Source organism: Ictalurus furcatus, chromosome 26 (genome assembly GCF_023375685.1).
Source record: "Ictalurus furcatus strain D&B chromosome 26, Billie_1.0, whole genome shotgun sequence".
Classification (NCBI taxonomy): Eukaryota; Metazoa; Chordata; class Actinopteri; order Siluriformes; family Ictaluridae; genus Ictalurus; species Ictalurus furcatus.
Genome location: NC_071280.1, coordinates 3369058 through 3388724, shown reverse-complemented (window position 1 = coordinate 3388724; position 19667 = coordinate 3369058). Strand labels below are relative to the sequence as shown.

The 19667-nt window shown below is 37.7% G+C and overlaps 1 protein-coding gene across 1 annotated transcript in view; it reads right to left on the bottom strand.

Moving 5' to 3' along the window:
* Nucleotides 1-19667, bottom strand: part of gpc6a (glypican 6a) — a 188821-nt gene that overhangs the window by 123919 nt on the left and 45235 nt on the right. The gene's annotated exons all lie outside the window — the stretch shown is intronic.

The following is a 19667-nucleotide window of genomic DNA, read 5'->3' as shown; positions in this document are numbered from 1 at the left end:
TTACTATACTATATAATATAGTATACTCCTCTTCACAGTGCGCTGAGACGATATAGACACACGTCCTCTTCCAGGTTGATTCACAATATTTCCAGTTGACTGGAACTTCTTAATTATTGCCCTGATGGTGGAAATGGGCATTTCTAATGCTTTTGCTATTTTCTTATAGACACGTCCCATTTTGTGAAGCTCAACAACCTTTTGCCGCACATCACAGCTATATTCCTTGGTCTAACCCATTGTTACGAATGACTAAGGCAATTTGGTCTATGTGTTACCTCATATGTATACCTCTGTGAAACAGGAAGTCATGGTTGAACAATTTCCTGTTCCTAGTGACCCAGGTGTACTAAAAAAATATATATATATATATATATATATATATATATATATATATATATATATATATATATATAAATGGGAATATACTTCAAATATATTTTTCTCATAACAATAAAGACAATTTTTCAAAGAAAAGCCTTATTTGCTCATTTGAGAGATCGCATTCTTCTCTTTGACGACTGAAAAAAACTCCTACTTCTGCCAATTTGGATTCCAAATGGCTGCTTTGTCAAAGATTCCAATTATTTCATTCCAAAAGATTATGTGATTAAAGTCAAACAGCCAGTCATGAGGCATTTTAAAGCTTTTCTATTCAGCATTGAGCTATCTACTGATTGTACCGCCCACATTTGAGTAAATAAGATACAGATTTATTGCACTCATAGTTAACCATGCTAATTTAACATTAAAGGCTTGTCTGCAATAAGTCCATTTTGAACTGTAGGCAATTAGGCTTTTTTTTTGTTCTGATTTGGATGAATGTTCTCCTGCTTGTAGGAAAGGACAAAACTCCTTCGTTCACAGTAAACTCCTTTCTCCCAGAACTTAATTGAAGCCGTAATTAACAATCCTCTCAACTCTGATACTTTGATTCTAGCCTTGTTAACGAACAGAGCGTGTTCCTAAATTAGCGCACTACCAGGACGCGGGCGCGCAGGGGTCCTGCGGGATGCTAGTGGCTGCGTTCTGTGCTAATGAATCCAGCGGGTCTTAATGAGCTGAGATTAGCTTTGATTCTTATGGGGCCGGCGGTGAAGTCAGCATTCGTCGCGCTGAACAAAGCGCCGCTCAGGCATGCGCTAATGACGAAGGGTCACCTGGACATTGAGAGGCTACAGTTTGCTTTGCATTTATATTAGCGTCTCGTGGGAAAAGAAACGACTTGTTTATGCACTAATTTAACATTCATTTTGTCCTTTTGTCCAGCTGCTGTACACCGAGCCTGACGTGGACGTCCTTATTCCCTTGTTTTTGTCCTTTAGCTAGGTTACAATGTCCAAACCAGAAACCCAAACTGAGCAGTGTATCACAATATCACCCCAAATCCCATAACTACTAAACAAGTATTTTTCCTCACAATCCCCCAACCTCTCTCTCTCTCTCTCTCTCTCTCTGTGTTCCACTGAGACCTGAACTATAGGTTTTTCTGTTTTTTTTTTTTTTTAATCAACTTAATACTGAAATTTTAAACAGTTTCAGATTAAACTGTGAAAAGTTCCCATTGAAACACACTGATGCAACATTGGATGATGATGTCATAATGGGCGTTACAGTAGCTGACCAATCAGCACTTTTGATTCAACTCACATCCAGGGCCCAGCTGTTCAGAAGTAATCTGATCGGAGTTCGGCTATCGAGATTGGATCAAATCTTGAAAATGGGTTGATTCTGAAATCAGATTAGATCATGTAATCCAGTCTTGCTTTTGATCTGGATCAAACCTTCAGTATGTGTTGCTCAAAACTTTTTAGTAGGGTTTGGATACCTGTGATCCAAAAAAAAATCAGGATTATCCTGATCCCAGCAGAAGTGTGGTTTCAGGGAGGATTTCAGGAACAAAATGTTTAAAAAAAAAAAAAAAAAGAAAAAGAAAAACTTTAAAACTGGTCAAATAATACAACATTTGTTTCATGTAGTATATACATTTATTTATATTTTACACTTGATTTGTTAAACCGTTACAGTAATAAAGTAGATAAAGTATATATTAGGCTGTGATTGAAGCCTTTTAGTACAGTAAAGTAAAAAAGAAAAAAATATATTTTGTCCCCATAAATAATCCCCCAAACAGCTGTCAATAAAATAATATATTTAATTTTAACTGTCATTTGTCACTGTATATTAATTACAGTGACACAATCATCAGAGATGAATCAGTCAAAAGTTTCTAATAATTGCATCCCTTATTGCTCTCCACACATGAAGGACTCTGAACATTCTTATTTAGATTTTTTATGATTCTAAATATTCATAATGTATTTGTGAATAATGTAGATTTGTTAGTTTGTATTTATTTGTCGTGGGTCTGACTATTTAAAAGAAATTGAAAAAGGAAGGGGATGTTTGTAATCCGGATTTGGTAATCTTACAAAGTTTGTATCTGGATCACTGAAATCCAATCCAATGCTGCTTTGAAAAACCAACACAAAAGTAAGATGGATTACCTGATCTTGGATAGCAAAACATGGGATTACAAAATTCAGATCATTTTGATCCAGATGAAACTTTTTGAACAACTGGGCCCAGGGGAACGCTATACTTATTACACACACTTATCTTTCTTTCTTCACTTTTCCTTTTCATCCACCCATAAATATTTTCATTTCCAGTTCCAATCTTTTAATTTCTCCTTCCATTTTCCATCATTCCCTGTCATCCATTCCTCATTCTTTCTTTGGACAGCATACACATTATAATTACATGCTTTCATTCCATTCTTTTATCTCTCCATTTTTTTAATTCCTTGAATTGTTCTTTTTCTTTAATGTCCTTCATTTAAATATTCTTCCTTTCTTTTTTTTCATGTGCATCTATTTTCTGTGATTCTTCCCTCATTTCTTCACCTCCCTACTGTATTTATTTATTTATTTATTTATTTATTTATTTATTTTCATTTTCAACCCCCCGCCCCGACAAACCATTTTATTTTCAGTTCTCCTTCACACTCCTTTTTCATTCATTCCTGGACAGTCCAGTACTGTGTTGGGCTGTGAATGGTCCAATCTCTATGGATGTCTGACAGCTGCACTGACAGTCAGATATTAATGCAAAACATCCTGCCTGTGTGTGTGTAAGAGAGACAGACAGAGGGAGAGAGAGAGAGAGAGAGAGAGAGAAATGTTTTGTGCTTTATTCTGTTTACTATAATGCTAGATTCTATGTAGCTTGTTTACTATAATATTGGTTCATATTTTCATTTCATTCAGGGTTGCCAACTTTGGCTTCCAGGCTGGAGTGAGATTTCTGATTTAAATCACTTTTTTTTTTTTTTTTTTTTGCTGTGCAGAAATGAGAATTACGGAGTAAAATGTGCACAACGCCATACATCACTCTTTTCTCGTTTGACTGTTTCTATGTCTTCCTCACCACGCCCTTGTCTTTGCTTTCCATTGCCGTTGCTACTTAAGTCCCCATGAAATCAAAATTTCTAAATCAGAATATGTTCACCTTAAGGTTATCTATAAGCTAGTGTTCTCCAAAGCAATGACAAAATTTGCATTTAGAAGACATATGAATTAAAATATTTACAGTCTCTCTACCACCAATTTTGATGACATCATTCTACACTTCAGCTTCTCATCAGATTTTCTGTCCAATCAAATGTTCTCTAGAATCTGAAGTGTCCCACCCCAATAAATTATATATATATATATATATATATATATATATATATATATATATATATATATATATATATATATAAAATCCATGGTATTAACTGTCAAGTACGGCTGTTACTGTACTGGTCACTTTTGTACAAGCACACTTTCCCTCCCTGGAACAATAGTAATATCACTTATAACAACAAACCATTCTAAATGGAGAATTGGTTCCAGTGTAACATATTAATTAATTCTACACTTATAAATGAAAAAGAATTTGAAAAAAATAATTAAGGCTATCCCCAGTGGAAAACTAACTTTAACCAAATCTTCAGTTGTAGATATGAATGATTCAACCATACAAAGTCCCCAACCTTTAATAAATGGTCTTTCCATTTTTGATAAACATTTTAATAATAATTTTATAAGAAACTGCATTACTGCCAGATCTAATCCTCCGTGTAAATCAAGATGTCTTAAACACAATTTATCATCTGGACCTTACCTTATAAATATAAATCTATTATCTCTACCTCATTTAGGGTTGATTTAAAATGGACATGAGATCAAAATTTAACAAAACCTTACATTTAAACCCATATGATATTTAACTTTATTTACAAAACCCTTTTTTTCTGAAAAACCTAATTACATCATTCATCTTTTAATTATTTTAGCAAAGTGGTATATTCACAAGACAAGAGGAACTAAAAAAAAAAAAAAAAACCTTCATATATTAAAATATACTTTGAAACCCATTCAAACATGAGAATACAAACCAAGAAACTTATGAAAACGGGAAAAATTCTGAAGCTTTTCAAATTCATGTAACTGCCCAAACATTAATATGTTCTTTTCTATTGCTGTTGTTGTTACTTTTGTTTTTTTTATTTAATTTCACATTGTCTGAACTGTTAAACAATGCAGTTGATTTTTTCTTGCTTTGTATTTGACCACGTTATTGTATTAAATACAGTAAAGGAAGAAATATAAAAATATGGCTTTAGCCCGGGCTGTGATGTAGGCTAAATGCTATCTGACCTTACACAGTGCAGGAGGAAATGTGATTGGTACAGGACCCAACCGATTCAGACTGGTCCAATCAAGAAGTTACAGGGCTTCACTGGTCTAATTAAACTCCAGACCTTCCCCATACTGACAGGGATAAAAAAAAATCATTTGAGAAGATTTGTGACTGTTGTATTTTTACGTTGGATTGATATATAATTTGGTGTGAGATTTACTTGGGGAGCGTGAGACACAGCCTGAAAGTGTGTTTCTCACACCAATGTGTGAGAGTTGGCAACCTTGGTTTTAGCCTGCTAGTTTCAGTAAGCCTGTTTCTATAAAGCTAGTTTGTATTTAGCCTGTTTCTATAATGTTAGTTTGTATTTAGCCTGTTTCTATAATGTTAGTTTGTATTTAGCCTGTTTACGATAATGCTAGTTTGTGTTTAGCCTGTTTACGATAATGCTAGTTTGTGTTTAGCCTGTTTACTATAATGCTAGTTTGTGTTTAGCCTGTTTACTATAATGCTAGTTTGTGTTTAGCCTGTTTACTATAATGCTAGTTTGTGTTTAGCCTGTTTACTATAATGCTAGTTTGTGTTTAGCCTGTTTACTATAATGCTAGTTTGTATTAAGCCTGTTTACTATAATGCTAGTTTGTATTAAGCCTGTTTACTGTAATGCTACTTTCAGTAAGCCTGTTTCTATAATGCTAGTTTGTATTTATCCTGTTTACTAAAATGCTAGTTTCAGTAGGCCTGTTTCTAAAGTGCTAGTTTCAGTAAGCCTGTTTACGATAATGCTAGTTTGTGTTTTGCCTGTTTACGATAATGCTAGTTTGTGTTTAGCCTGTCTACGATAATGCTAGTTTGTATTTAGCCTGTTTACGATAATGCTAGTTTATATGTAGGCTGTTTGCTATAATGTTGGTTCATATTTTAGCCTGCTAGTTTCAGTTAACCTCTTCACTATAATGCTGGTCTATTTTTAGCCTGTTTACTATACTGCTAATTTGTATTTAACCAGTTTACTCTAATGCTAGTTTGTATTTAACCTGTCGATAATAATGCTAGTTTGTGTTTAGCCTGTTTACTATAATGCTAGTTTGCATTTAACTTGTCGAAAATAATGTTAGTTTGTATTCAGCCTGTTAATATGATGCTAGTTTGTGTTTAGCCTGTTTACTCTAATGTTGGTTCATGTTGGAGTCTGCTATTTACCGTAAGCCTGTTTACTATAATCCTAGTTTGTATTTAACCTGTTGATAATAATGATAGTTTGGACTCAGCCTGCTTACTGTAATATTGGTTCATGTTTTAGCCTGCTAGTTTCAGGTAGTCTCTTCACTATAATGTTAGTCTGTGTTTAGCCTGTTTACTATAATGCTAGTTTGTATTTAACCTGTCGATAATAATACTAGTTTGTGTTTAGCCTGTTTACTATAATGCTAGTTTGTATTCAGCCTGTTTCCTATAATGCTAGTTTGTATTCAGCCAGTTTACTATAATGCTAGTTTGTATTCAGTCTGTTTACTATAATGCTAGTTTGTATTTAACCTGTTTACTATAATAATGTTAGTTTGTGTTTAACCTGTTTACTATGCGGCTAGTTTGTATTTAACCTATTTACTATAATGCTAGTTTGTATTTAACCTGTCGATAATAATGCTAGTTTGCATTTAACCTGTTTACTATAATGCTAGTTTGTATTTAACATGTTTACTATAATGATATATATGTTCTCCCCGTGCTGTGGGGGTTTCCTCCGGGTACTCCGGTTTCCTCCCCCAGTCCATAGTTTCTATTTTAGCCTGTTTACTATTCTGCTAGTTTGTATTTATCCGGTTTACTATAATGCTAGTTTGTATTTATCCAGTTTACTATAATGCTAGTTTATATTTAACCTGTCGATAATAATGCTAGTTTGTATTTAACCTGTTGATAATAATGCTAGTTTGTGTTTAACCTGTTTACTATTCTGCTAGTTTGTATTTAACCGGTTTACTATAATGCTAGTTTGTATTTATCCGGTTTACTATAATGCTAGTTTGTATTTAACCTGTCGATAATAATGCTAGTTTGTGTTTAACCTGTTTACTATAATGTTGGTTCATGTTTTAGCCTTCTAGTTTCAGTTAGCCTCTTCACTATAATGCCAGTTTGTGTATGTAGCTAGTTTCTATTTTAGCCTGTTTGCATTTAGACTGTTTACTATAATGGTAGCTTATGATTAGCCTGGTCAATGGTGTATTAGCTTTAAAAAAAAAAAAAAAAAGCAACCTGTTGTACACACAGGAGCCACTGACTCTCAGAATGGTGTGATATGGGGTTGTAGAGGAAAGTTCTGGCACAATTTGAAGAAAATAAATGGTAGAATTATCAAACACTGACTTATGTTTCTGTAAAAAATACAATATCATTAGAGAAATTAATTGATCAGAAAGTGTCGTTAGTGTGTAATTTAGCGAGGGAATCTCTGGAGGATGAATGTGAGCACTGAAACACACACGGAATGAGTTTTACAGTGAGAAATATCCTGTCCTGTGTGTTTGTGTGTCTGCTTGTCTCTGGATCTCAGAGTGAGCAGAACGCAGGAATATTAGCCATTAGCGGTGAGTTAGCTGCTGCTTAATTAAGCGCTGCTCTTGACGACTCACTCTGTGATTCATGCTGAGAGTCCTGACCACATCCTCTTCTTAGTAACACATAATACGTCTGTGCTGAGTGTGAAGTGTTTATCGTACGCAGACTCCATTCACACGTGCTTCTGTAGAGAGTTTCACTGAGAGCAGCACAGTGGACTTGTAGCTTTTTATAAACTTGATACAGCTGAAACAGTTTCAGATTAAAGTGTGAAACTATCCCACTGAAACACACTGACGCAATGTTGGACGATTATAATTGTAATCGACAGCTGATGATGTCATATTAGGCGTTACAGCAGCCGGCCAATCAGCAGCTTTGATTCTACTGCACACTCGTTATAATCCTAACACATACACATTATTTACTTATTTATCTTTCTCTATAATGGTCTGTTCTTTCATTGATTTTTCTGCCTTCAATCCCTTCCCCATCCTTTATTTTTGTTTGCATTACTTTATTAATTTCAAGTTTTAGTCCATCCCTCCATCTATTCTATCTTTCTTTTTTTTATATACCTGTTCATTCTTTGGTCCTTTTGACTGTTAGTCATTTAGTTTCTTTCTTCCTTCCATTCATTTATTCTTTTGAGAGTTTTTGGCCCAGATGTACATATGATAACTGCACAACACCTAATAACATAATTTATCATGTATATTTCCCCCTACTTCAATTTAATATTTCATTGTTTTCATCCATTCCTCTTTTCTTTCATTCCTTCCTTTCTTTCTTATTCTTCCATCTTGTCGTCCTCCTTTTCAGTGTTTTCATATTTCCACCCTTTCAACTTCATCCATCCTCTATTCATTTTTTCTTGTTATGGTTTTTATCAACCCACTATTCATTCTTTCTCTTTCTCTTTTTCTTTCCTCTTTTATACTACTTTCTTACCTTTTCATTTTCTTCTCTCTCTTGCCATTTCTTTCCTTCATTCTTACTTGTACTGATCATGTTTATTTGTATTTCTCTTTTATCGATAATTTCTTTCTTTCTTTCTAACACCTAATAACACAGTTCTCGTTTATCCATACTTAATTTCCTTGTCCTTGCTTTTCAGGAGGAAATCCCTCCTTTTTGTCCTTCTTTCTTTGGACAACAGACATTATAATTACTAATTAATTATTAAATTATTAATTTACCTTACTTCATGTACTCTCTGTACTTTCTTGTTCCTCCATCTTTCCTCCCTCTTTTACCGTACTTTCTTTTTTTCTTTTTTTTCCCCTTGTCATCTATGCACTAATTTCTTTCTTTCTTTTCTTTCTTTCTCCCTTCTATTCATTCTGAGTTTTAGGCCCAGATGTATATACGTGCAAAGTTACAGCACACATCTGAGGTGAGGGACGAATTGGGCAATAAAGTTAAAATGAGAGATGGAGGATGAAGATGAATTCGAAAGGGCCTTAAATAAATAAAATGGCAGTGGAAGCTCTACAGACTGATCTGTGGAGATTATCTGTCTGCTGGAGAGAGATAGACAGACATACAGAGAGAGACAGACAGACAGACAGGAAAACAGACAGAGAGTGATGTGATGGAGGTGAAGTCTCCGATGAGATCGTCCTCTATCACTCCACTCACTTTAGCTCACATCACTCCATCACAACAAAGCTTAATAATTCATCACTGCTTCCAGGAAGTACACTGTGTGTGTGTGTGTGTGTGACCTGAGTTTCAGGTTTCAATAAAAAAAAAAAAAAAAAAGCCAATTTCTGCATCATTGCTTAGGGCAAATATAATCAAACCAACCTGCTGACATGCTAACTTACTGTGTGTGTATTTAAATGGTTTCTATGGTGACAGTGGGTGTGACCAGTGTCCAAGCATGATCTTTACCTAGTGATGTTTTCTTTGCTCAGAGGTGGTGAGAATTTCAGCTTTTTTTTTTTTAAACAGACTGTTCGAAAGCACACACTTTATCTACACTTCATTTAATTAGGTGTGTTTCCATCACCGGAACCAAGGAACTTTTTTAAGGAACTAAGAAACATTTTCCAGAACCCAGAACCTTTTTAAGCAATTCCTAAAAAATTTTTCAATAATTTCCGAACATTATCAGGAACCCAGAATCCCCTTTTTTTTTTTTTTTTTTTTTACAATTACAAGCTACAAACCATTTTCAGAAACTTTTAAACTTTTCCAGGAACTCAAAATTTCTCAGGGGCTCTCTTTTTTTTTTTTTTTTTTTTTTTTTGGAACTCAAGAACCCAGAAACTTTTCCAGTTAGCATTATATTATCAAGAACTTTGTAACCAGTAACGTTTTGTCAAGATGGATTTTCAAGAAAGTCAAACAGTTCTTCAAGAACTATGGGGCTTTTTTTTAGCAATTCGAAAATAGAAAGCCAGTAACTTTTCTTTCATATACTGAGGAGCTTCTTCAGCAACCCTAGAACTTTCTCAGGAGCTTGATGTTCAGAAACCTAAGAAACAATCTTTTTTTCCTCAACCAAAGAGGTTTTTATCCCAGCAACATAGGAATATATATATATTATTTTTTAATCTTTCAGTCTTTGCATTTTTAAAAGTACATATCTGACAATCTTGCCTAAGAACCCCAGCAGTACCTTCACAGATCCTGCTGTTGAAATCTGAGGTATTAAAATGTTTGTGCTAAAGTCTGTGTGCTATGGTCCTACACACAGAAAGGCATTTTAATTTAAATTAATTGACAGAGACTCTGTCGCACTCAGAGGAAACGTGCTCGTAAAAATTGAACACAGATGGCAGCAAACTGAACTGGAACACCTGAAAGTGAATCTTCGGCCATGTCCCCCTAGCCCCAGATGAAGTTGATCAGCCAAGACATGTTTAGTGTCTAGAGCTTATTTCTTCAGTTTATTACTGGAGCTATGAGGTGAATATAGCTAGCAACCGTTAATTCCCAGTTTAATCACTAATCTTGAGTGAGGGTGAGAGTGGTTAGACAGAAGGTGGGGTTGAGTGAGGGTGTCTTTTATTATGGGTGATGTTAATGTGATTACGTGGTAAGAGCGAGGGTGTGGTTAGACTAAGGGTGGGGTTAGAAAGAGGGTAGGGCTGCACGATTATGGCCAAAATGATAATCCCGATTATTTTGATCAATATTGAGATCTCGATTATTTATCATGATTATTAATTGATTTTAGTGACAACATATTTTTATTGCACTTTCACATTTATTAAGTTTTCTCATGCCACAATATAACACACAAGTAGGCATGAGAAAACTGGAGCTGGTCAATTATGACAGAATTTAGGAACATAGTGTGAGCCATGACACATTAATTTACCTTCTGATAAACTAAATTTGATATTTTCAGTTAATTTTACAAACTGTATGCAAAAAACAAACGTTAACCTGTTCCACCTTGTAAACAATACAATAAACCTCAATGTTCAGTGTTTGAAGTCTGCTCCTCTTAAAAATATTTAAAGCTACAGTACCTGACATTTTCCACTGTCATGGTTCTGGGCTGGAGTCGAACCGCTCTGTGTATATATCTGAATAATCTCATATAGGATGTGATTGGTTGAGTTCATTTACCCATCAGATGCAAAGCGCTTTAGTTTAATGGTGTTCATTAAACCGATCAGGATTTTTACAGCCGATACCGATCCAGATACCAATCTTTTTTTGTTTAAACTTTAATCAGGAGGTCTGTCATAAACAGTTAAATGTAAGCTCTCTGCTCATGGTCACTGTTAATTGAGTTAAAATAATAGCAATGAGAAATACTGTTGGTTAATTGATAAATAAACAAGCATAAAATATTTATTTTTAAATATCTTAAAAACAATAAAGAGTCCTAATTAAGAGTAGACTAACACAAAAATGATCCATATTAGGAAAAAGGCTAATAGCTTTCTAAGGAGATAGCTTACTAAGCTTAATGTCAAATTGATATTAAATGCAACCCATAGTAATTAAACATTATTTAATTTCTCATTTTATTTATATTTTATGAAGTTATTATAATATCTATTATATATATATTAAATGATTTATTTATAACTAAGCACATTTTCTGTCTTTACATTTTAGTAGTTTTATTCTTGTTTGTTTATCAGTTTTAGTGTGGGGTTAGAGTGAGGGGTGTGGTTAGATTAAGGGTGGGGTTAGAGTGAAGGTGTGGTTAAATCAAGTGTGGGGTTAGAGTGAAGGTGTGGTTAGATTAAGGGTGGGGTTAGAGTGAAGATGTGGTTGGAGTAAGGGTGGGGTTAGAGTGAGGGGTGGGGTTAGATTAAGGGTGGGGTTAGAGTGAGGGGTGGGGTTAGATTAAGGTTGTGGTTAGAGTGAGGGATGTGGTTAGATTAAGCGTGGGGTTAGAGTGAAGGTGTGGTTAAATTAAGTGTGGGGTTAGAGTGAAGGTGTGGTTAGATTAAGGGGTTAGAGGTGAAGGTGTGGTTAGATTAAGGGGGGGTTAGAGTGAAGATGTGGTTGGAGTAAGGGTGGCGTTAAAATGAGGGGTGGGGTTAGACTAAGTATGGTGTTAGAGTGAGGGGTGGGGTTAGAGTAAGTATGTGGTTAGACTGAGGGTGTGTTTATAGAGACAGGTGTGTGGTTCGACTAAGGGTGTGGTTAAAGTGAGCGTTGCTTGCTCTCACTGCACAAAGGACTATATTTGCTCAGTATTTGCATTTGCTAAGATGGCTAATAATATCTGTAAGTTGGTAGCAAACAACTCCATGTGCCTAATGTTCATTGGTGGCCTTTGACTTTCAACTTCTGATCTGCTTCTTTAATGAGTGTAGAGTGAGATCTGAAGACCTGCTCGTCTGACTGCTAGGACCGTGATGTGAATAGTCACTGTGATTCAGCACTGCTCCCACACACACACACACACACACACACACACACCAACCATGTTAAGAATGTGTGGCATTCATCTTATAGAATCAAAAGCGTGTCTAATGCGCTGGCAAAGTCCAGGCCACCACTATCTAATGCACAAACGACCAGGCTAATGTGGGTCATGTGACCAGCGGGGGTAGTTCTATACAGGCACTTCAATACACACACACGCACACAAGTACATTTTATATATATTAATATATATATATATATATATATATAGTGTGTTTGTGTGTGTATGCGCGCCAGCAACAGAACAGAAGTGTAAAGAGCTTTAGAGTGAGAACAGCATGAGTCAGAGTTAATCCATCAAGCCAGCCCAACTGGAACACACACACACACACACACACACACACACACACTTCCTGATTATAATACACTGAGGCAATGATATGAAATTTGAATTGTAACTGCCAGATGATGATGTCACAATGCATGTTATAGCAGCTGACCAACTAGCAGCTTCAACTCACACTCATTAAAATACAAACACTTTCTCTTGACGTTTCCGTTCCTCCATTCTTTGTTTCTTGGTTTCGTTTGTTTCTTTCTTGCTTGCTTGCTTTCGTTTTTTCTTGCTTACTCTCTCAGAGACTCTAGAGTTTATTACTCTTCATTGTATCTCCCTCCTGTCTTATATTGTTGTGTAGCACGTAATACCACGTAATACCACCAATACGTTTAATACCACTGTAAACGTGTTTGTCATGTTGCTTGTTGACCCCACACTCATCTCCATCACCTCCATCATATAAAGCACTTATATAAACATCCTAAACATGTAGTGACGCTCAACAGGGTCCTCGTGTTGAAGTGGGGGTGCTGTGGGAGAGAGGCGTCATCACCAACCCAGAGTGCTCTCCTCTCAAAGCTCGCTCAGACAATTAACTCACACACACACTCACAGCGCCAGGAAGCTTAGTGCCACTTAACATGCATGCTCTCTCAGGCTTTCATATGTTAAAATGAGGAGCTTTTTAAAAAAAAAATATTCATATACTCGAAAAAGAAGTTCACCTTTGCAGAGGTGTATATATAAAATCATGCTGTGCTGAAGGGCTTCTAGAGAAGAGAGGCATTTACTGGCTTCTCCTAAAGATGTGCATAACATCTATGTCATTAAAGAGCACTTACAGCATGATGAGTGGAATGTGTAGGGTGAATGAATACTGTTGCATTTGCAGGAAAACCCAGACATTTTACCCATTTTACCCATTGTTTACCCTCTCACACCACCAGATCATCTGTACCTACACTCATTTTATGGGAAAAATAAGGTAAGTTTTATTTTGATGGCAGCAACACATCTCAAAAAAAGTTCGGGCGAGGCAACAAAAGGCTGGAAATGTAAGTGTTACTAAAAAGAAACAGCTGAACAAACAAACATTATAATGTTCCTCAATGTAAATCTCATCATCTACAGTACATATCATCCAAAGATTCTGAGAATCTGGAGAAATCTCTGTGCGCAAGGGACAAGGGTGGAAATCAATATTGCGTGCCCGTGATCTTCAGACCCTCAGACGGAACTGCATTAAAAACAGGCATGATTCTGTAAAGGAAATCACTGCATGGGCTCAGAAACACCACCAGAACTCATTGTCTGTGAACACAGTTTGCTCTGCCATCCACAAATGCTGGTTAAAGCTCTATCATGCAAAGAAGAACCCATATGTAAACATGATTCAGAAACGCCGCCGTCTTCTCTGGGCCAAAGCTCATTTAAAATGGACTGAGGTGAAGTGGAAAACTGTTCTGTGGTCAGACGAATCGAAATTTGAAATTCTTTTTTGGAAACCATGGACACTGCGTCCTTTAAACTAAAGAGTACTAAAGAGGAGAGGAACCATCCTGCTTTTTATCAGTGCTCAGTTCAAAAGCCTGCATGTCTGATGGTATGGGGCAGCATTAGTGCCTATGGAATGGGCAGCTTGCACATCTGAAAAGGCACCATCAATGCTGAAAGGTATATACAGGTTTTAGAACAACGTCTGTTTCCATTCAGATTCCATCCCATCTTTACTTCTGAAAGACTCTGCCTCTCTAAGATACTCTTTTTATACCCAATAATTTTACTGACCTGTTGCCAATTAACCTAATTAGTTGCAAAACATTCCTGTAGCTGTTTCTTTTTAGTAACACTTACTTTTCCAGCCTTTTGTTGCCCCCTCCCAACTTTTTTGAGACATGTTGCGGCCATCAAATTCAAAATTACTTTATGTTTTTCTTAAAACGGTACATTTCCTCAGTTTATACATTTGATATGTTTTCTATGTTCTATTGTTAATAACATATGGGTTTATGAGATTTGCAGATCATTGCATTCTGTTTTTATTTACATTTTAAACAGTGTCCCAACTTTTTTGGAATTGGGGTTGTATACCCACACTCATTTACCTTCTCACACCATCGAATAGTCTGTGCCTACATTCATTTACCTTCACCATCATCAAATAAACTCTACCTACACTCATTTACTATCTCACACCATCAGCTCATCTGTGCCCTCGCTCGTTTACCCTACCACACCACTGAATCATTTTTCCCCTACACTTTATCTTTACACCATTAGATCATCTGTTCCTAAAAGAGTTCACTCTCTTAAGCAATCGAACAATCTGTACCTACACTCATTTACCATCTGACAGCATTGGATAATTTGTACCTACACTCTTTTACCCTCATACACTATCAGACAATATGTACCTACACGTAAGGGTACCTACCACACCATCAAATAATTTCTATATACACTTGTTTACATTCTCACACCATCTTATTTTCTGTGCCTACACTTATTTACCTTCTCATAACATCTGATCATCAGTACCCATACTCGTTTACCCTCTCACACAATCAGATCATTTGTACCTACACTTGTATACCCCCTTACAACATAAGATCATCTGTAGCCACATCTGTATCTATACTCATATGTCCTTTCACACCATCTTATGAGCCGTACCTACTTTTGTTTACCCACTCACACCATCAGATCATCTGTAGCTATACTCATTTAGCCTCAGACACCATCAGATCATTTGTACCTACACTCCTTTACCCTCTCACACCATCAGCTCATCTGTACCCACACTCGTTTACCCTCTTACACCATCACATAAATTGTACCTACACTCATTTACCCTCTCACACCATCTGATCACCAGTATCTACTCTCATTTACACTCTTACACCATCAGATCATCTGTACCCACACTCGCTTACCCTCTTACATCAGATCATCTGTACCCACACTCTTTACCCTCTTACACCATCAGATCATCTGTACCCACACTCGTTTACCCTCTTACACCATCAGATCATCTGTACCCACACTCGTTTACCCTCTTACACCATCAGATCATCTGTACCCACACTCGTTTACCCCCTTACACCATCAGATCATCTGTACCCACACTCGTTTACCCCCTTACACCATCAGATCATCTGTACCCACACTCGTTTACCCTCTTATAACATCAGATCATCTGCACCCACACTCGTTTACCCTCTTACACCATCAGATCATCTGTACCAACACTCGTTTACCCCCTTACACCATCAGATCATCTGCACCCACACTCGTTTACCCTCTCACACCATCAGATCGTCTGTACCCACACTCGTTTACCCTCTTACATCAGATCTGTACCCACACTCGTTTACCCTCTTACACCATCAGATCATCTGTACCCACACTCGTTTACCCTCTTACATCAGATCATCTGTACCCACACTCGTTTACCCTCTTACACCATCAGATCATCTGTACCCACACTCGTTTACCCTCTTACACCATCAAATCATCTGTGCTTACATTCATTTACGCTCTCGCACCATCTGATAAATTGTACCCACACTCATTTACCCTCTCACAACATCAGATCATCTGCACCCACACTCGTTTACCCTCTTACACCATCAGATCATCTGTACCCACACTCGTTTACCCTCTTACACCATCAGATCATCTGTACCCACACTCGTTTACCCCCTTACACCATCAGATCATCTGTACCCACACTCGTTTACCCTCTTACACCATCAAATCATCTGTGCTTACATTCATTTACACTCTCGCAGCATCTGATAAATTGTACCTACACTCATTTACCCTCTCACACCATGTGATTACCAGTATCTACACTTGTTTACCCTCTTACACCATCAGTCCATCTGTACCCACACTCGTTTACCCTCTTACATCAGATCATCTGTACCCACACTTGTTTACCCTCTTACACCATCAGATAATCTGTACCCACACTCGTTTACCCTCTTACACCATCAGATAATCTGTACCCACACTTGTTTACCCTCTTACACCATCAGATCATCTGTACCCACACTCGTTTACCCTCTTACACCATCAGATCATCTCTCCCCACACTCGTTTACCCTCACACACCATCAGATCGTCTGTACCCACACTCGTTTACCCTCTTACATCAGATCTGTACCCACACTCGTTTACCCTCTTACACCATCAGATAATCTGTACCCACACTTGTTTACCCTCTTACACCATCAGATCATCTGTACCCACTCGTTTACCCTCTTACACCATCAGATCATCTGTACCCACACTCGTTTACCCTCTTACACCATCAGATCATCTGCACCCACACTCGTTTACCCTCTCACACCATCAGATCGTCTGTACCCACACTCGTTTACCCTCTTACATCAGATCTGTACCCACACTCGTTTACCCTCTTACACCATCAGATCATCTGTACCCACACTCGTTTACCCTCTTACATCAGATCATCTGTACCCACACTCGTTTACCCTCTTACACCATCAGATCATCTGTACCCACACTCGTTTACCCTCTTACACCATCAAATCATCTGTGCTTACATTCATTTACACTCTCGCACCATCTGATAAGTTGTACCTACACTCATTTACCCTCTCACACCATGTGATTACCAGTATCTACACTTGTTTACCCTCTTACACCATCAGACCATCTGTACCCACACTTGTTTACCCTCTTACACCATCAGATAATCTGTACCCACACTTGTTTACCCTCTTACACCATCAGATCATCTGTACCCACACTCGTTTACCCTCTTACACCATCAGATCATCTGTGCCCACACTCGTTTACCCTCTTACACCATCAGATCATCTCTCCCCACACTTGTTTACCCTCTTACACCATCAGATCATCTGTACCCACACTCGTTTACCCTCTTACACCATCAGATCATCTGTACCCACACTTGTTTACCCTCTTAAACCATCAAATCATCTGTGCCTACATTCATTTACGCTCTCGCACCATCTGATAAATTGTACCTACACTCATTTACCCTCTCACTCCATCTGATCACCTGTAACTACACTCCTTTACCTTCTCACAACATTGGATCATATGTGCCTATAATCCTTCCCCATAAGATCATCTGTACCGACAGTCATTTATCCTCACACACTAATGGATCATCTGTACCTACATTCGTACTTATCATCTTTATCTCTTCATTCAGGTATAAAATCAGGCTCAACATTTTGTAGTTTATACCTGACTTTAGTGAGTGTATCTGTGGTTTGTAAGAGAAAAGATGGAGTTCATGTGTTCATCCTTTCTTCATCCGCAGAGCAAGGAATCCATCATTGACGCTGCTCTGGCTGAGAGAGCACAAACCGCCCAATCGATACTCACCTGCCGAGCTGAAGAGCTTTCTGAGGATTAGATGTCAAACCTGCTGGGCCTATCACTATGATAAACTCTGTGTGCATGCACTCACATGCGTGTGTGTGTGTGTGTTTCAGGAAACGAGACTAAGCAATTCCTCTAGCAATCCTATTTGCTCTAGGCATCTTCTGATAATCAGTTATGAATTTTAGGTTTGAATATTCAAGATGCACAATACCGTTATAGTGAATGCTTCAAAATATGAATTCATTAGGGAGAATGTTTGTCTTCTGTATCCCTTAAGGTTCACTAGTTTGAACATATTTGAAGCAGTACGCTTCAGCAGTAAGTAAGCCTCCTACTAATGGTGTGATAATGGGTTTAGCAGGTTAGAATAAGAGGTGGGGCTAGAGTGAGGGGTGGGGTTTGAATTAAGAGCAGATTTAGAATGAAAGGTGTGGTTAGGTTGTGGGTGGGGATAAGGATGATGGATGAGGCTAGATTAAATCCAAGAGTGTGAGAGCTGGATTAAATTATTAGACAGATTAGCATAAGGGGTGGTGCCAGTGTGATGGGTGGGGTTAGAGTGAAGGGCTGGGTTCAAGTAAGGGGGGTCATTAAGAGAAGGGTACAATTAAAGCAAGGGCTGGGGATTGAGAACAGATTTAAAGTGAAGGGGTGGGATTAGCATGATGGACAGGGCTAGCGTAAGACCCAGAGTGTAAGGGTTGACTTGAGCTATGAGACAGAATTAGCATAAGGGGTGGGGCTAGTGTGGTGGGTGGAGTTAGAGTAAGATTTGTATTGAAGAATGGGGTTAGCGTGAGAGGTGGGGTTAGAGTGAGGTAATAACAAGTCTTCAACCAGTTTTAGCGTGTCCCTCGGTGAGGCATTGGCAGATTTGATCTGGTTGAGCGCTAGCCTAAAACATCCTTCTAATGGGAGGAAATGGCTTGCTAAAGCAACTGTGTGTCACAAAATGGCCACCATGACCCTTCCCTGCACAGGCTGTGTTTTTTAAAAAAAAAAACTCATCCACAATAAAACTTCTAATACAATAACACAATAAAAAAATAATAAATTCTGCATAGTTGTTGTGTGTTAGAGCCATCAGTGCTTTACCAAGCCATCTCTTCTAATTAGCAGGAGGTTTTAGGCTAGCACTCAACCGGATCGAGTCCGCCAACGCCTCGCAGCACCATTAACACTTGTCATTTCTAATTCTGCAGGATTTTAATCAAACCCATCCTCTGCAGTATTAGCACATCCCCCGTCTGAGTTTTTAGTTTGTATACCTATGCTAACTGCTAACACAAAGCACTATAGAATCCGAAGGGTTTTATGTGCACGTCACACTTCACAGCCTCAGGTTGAGGCAGTCACTGAAATTAGGGCACCCTTATCTCTCTCTTTCTCTCTCACACACACCCAAACATGTATACACGCATGCACACAAACACACACACTGCTGCAGGATTATCTCTTGGGTGTGTAAGCAGGTTTGATGTTAAGTTAGAGTAGACAGAGTTCTAAAAAGGAATACACTGCTTCTATCTGCCAGTGCAAATATACAGGTTGACAGCTGTGATGCCAGGAAAAGCTACACACACACACACACAAACACACACACACACACACACACACATAGAGCTATTAAGTTCCCATTCAGTGATGCTTCCAATTCTGCTCATCTTACGCTCTGTAGAAGTTGGACGGAGTCAGGATGATGAGGAAAATACGAAGATGGGTGGAATCAGAGTGATGGTGAAAACAGCAACATGGGCAGTGTCAGTGGGATGAGGAGAATAGGGAGATGGGTGGAGTCATGATGATGGGGAGAATATGAAGATGAGTGGAGTCAGGGTGATGG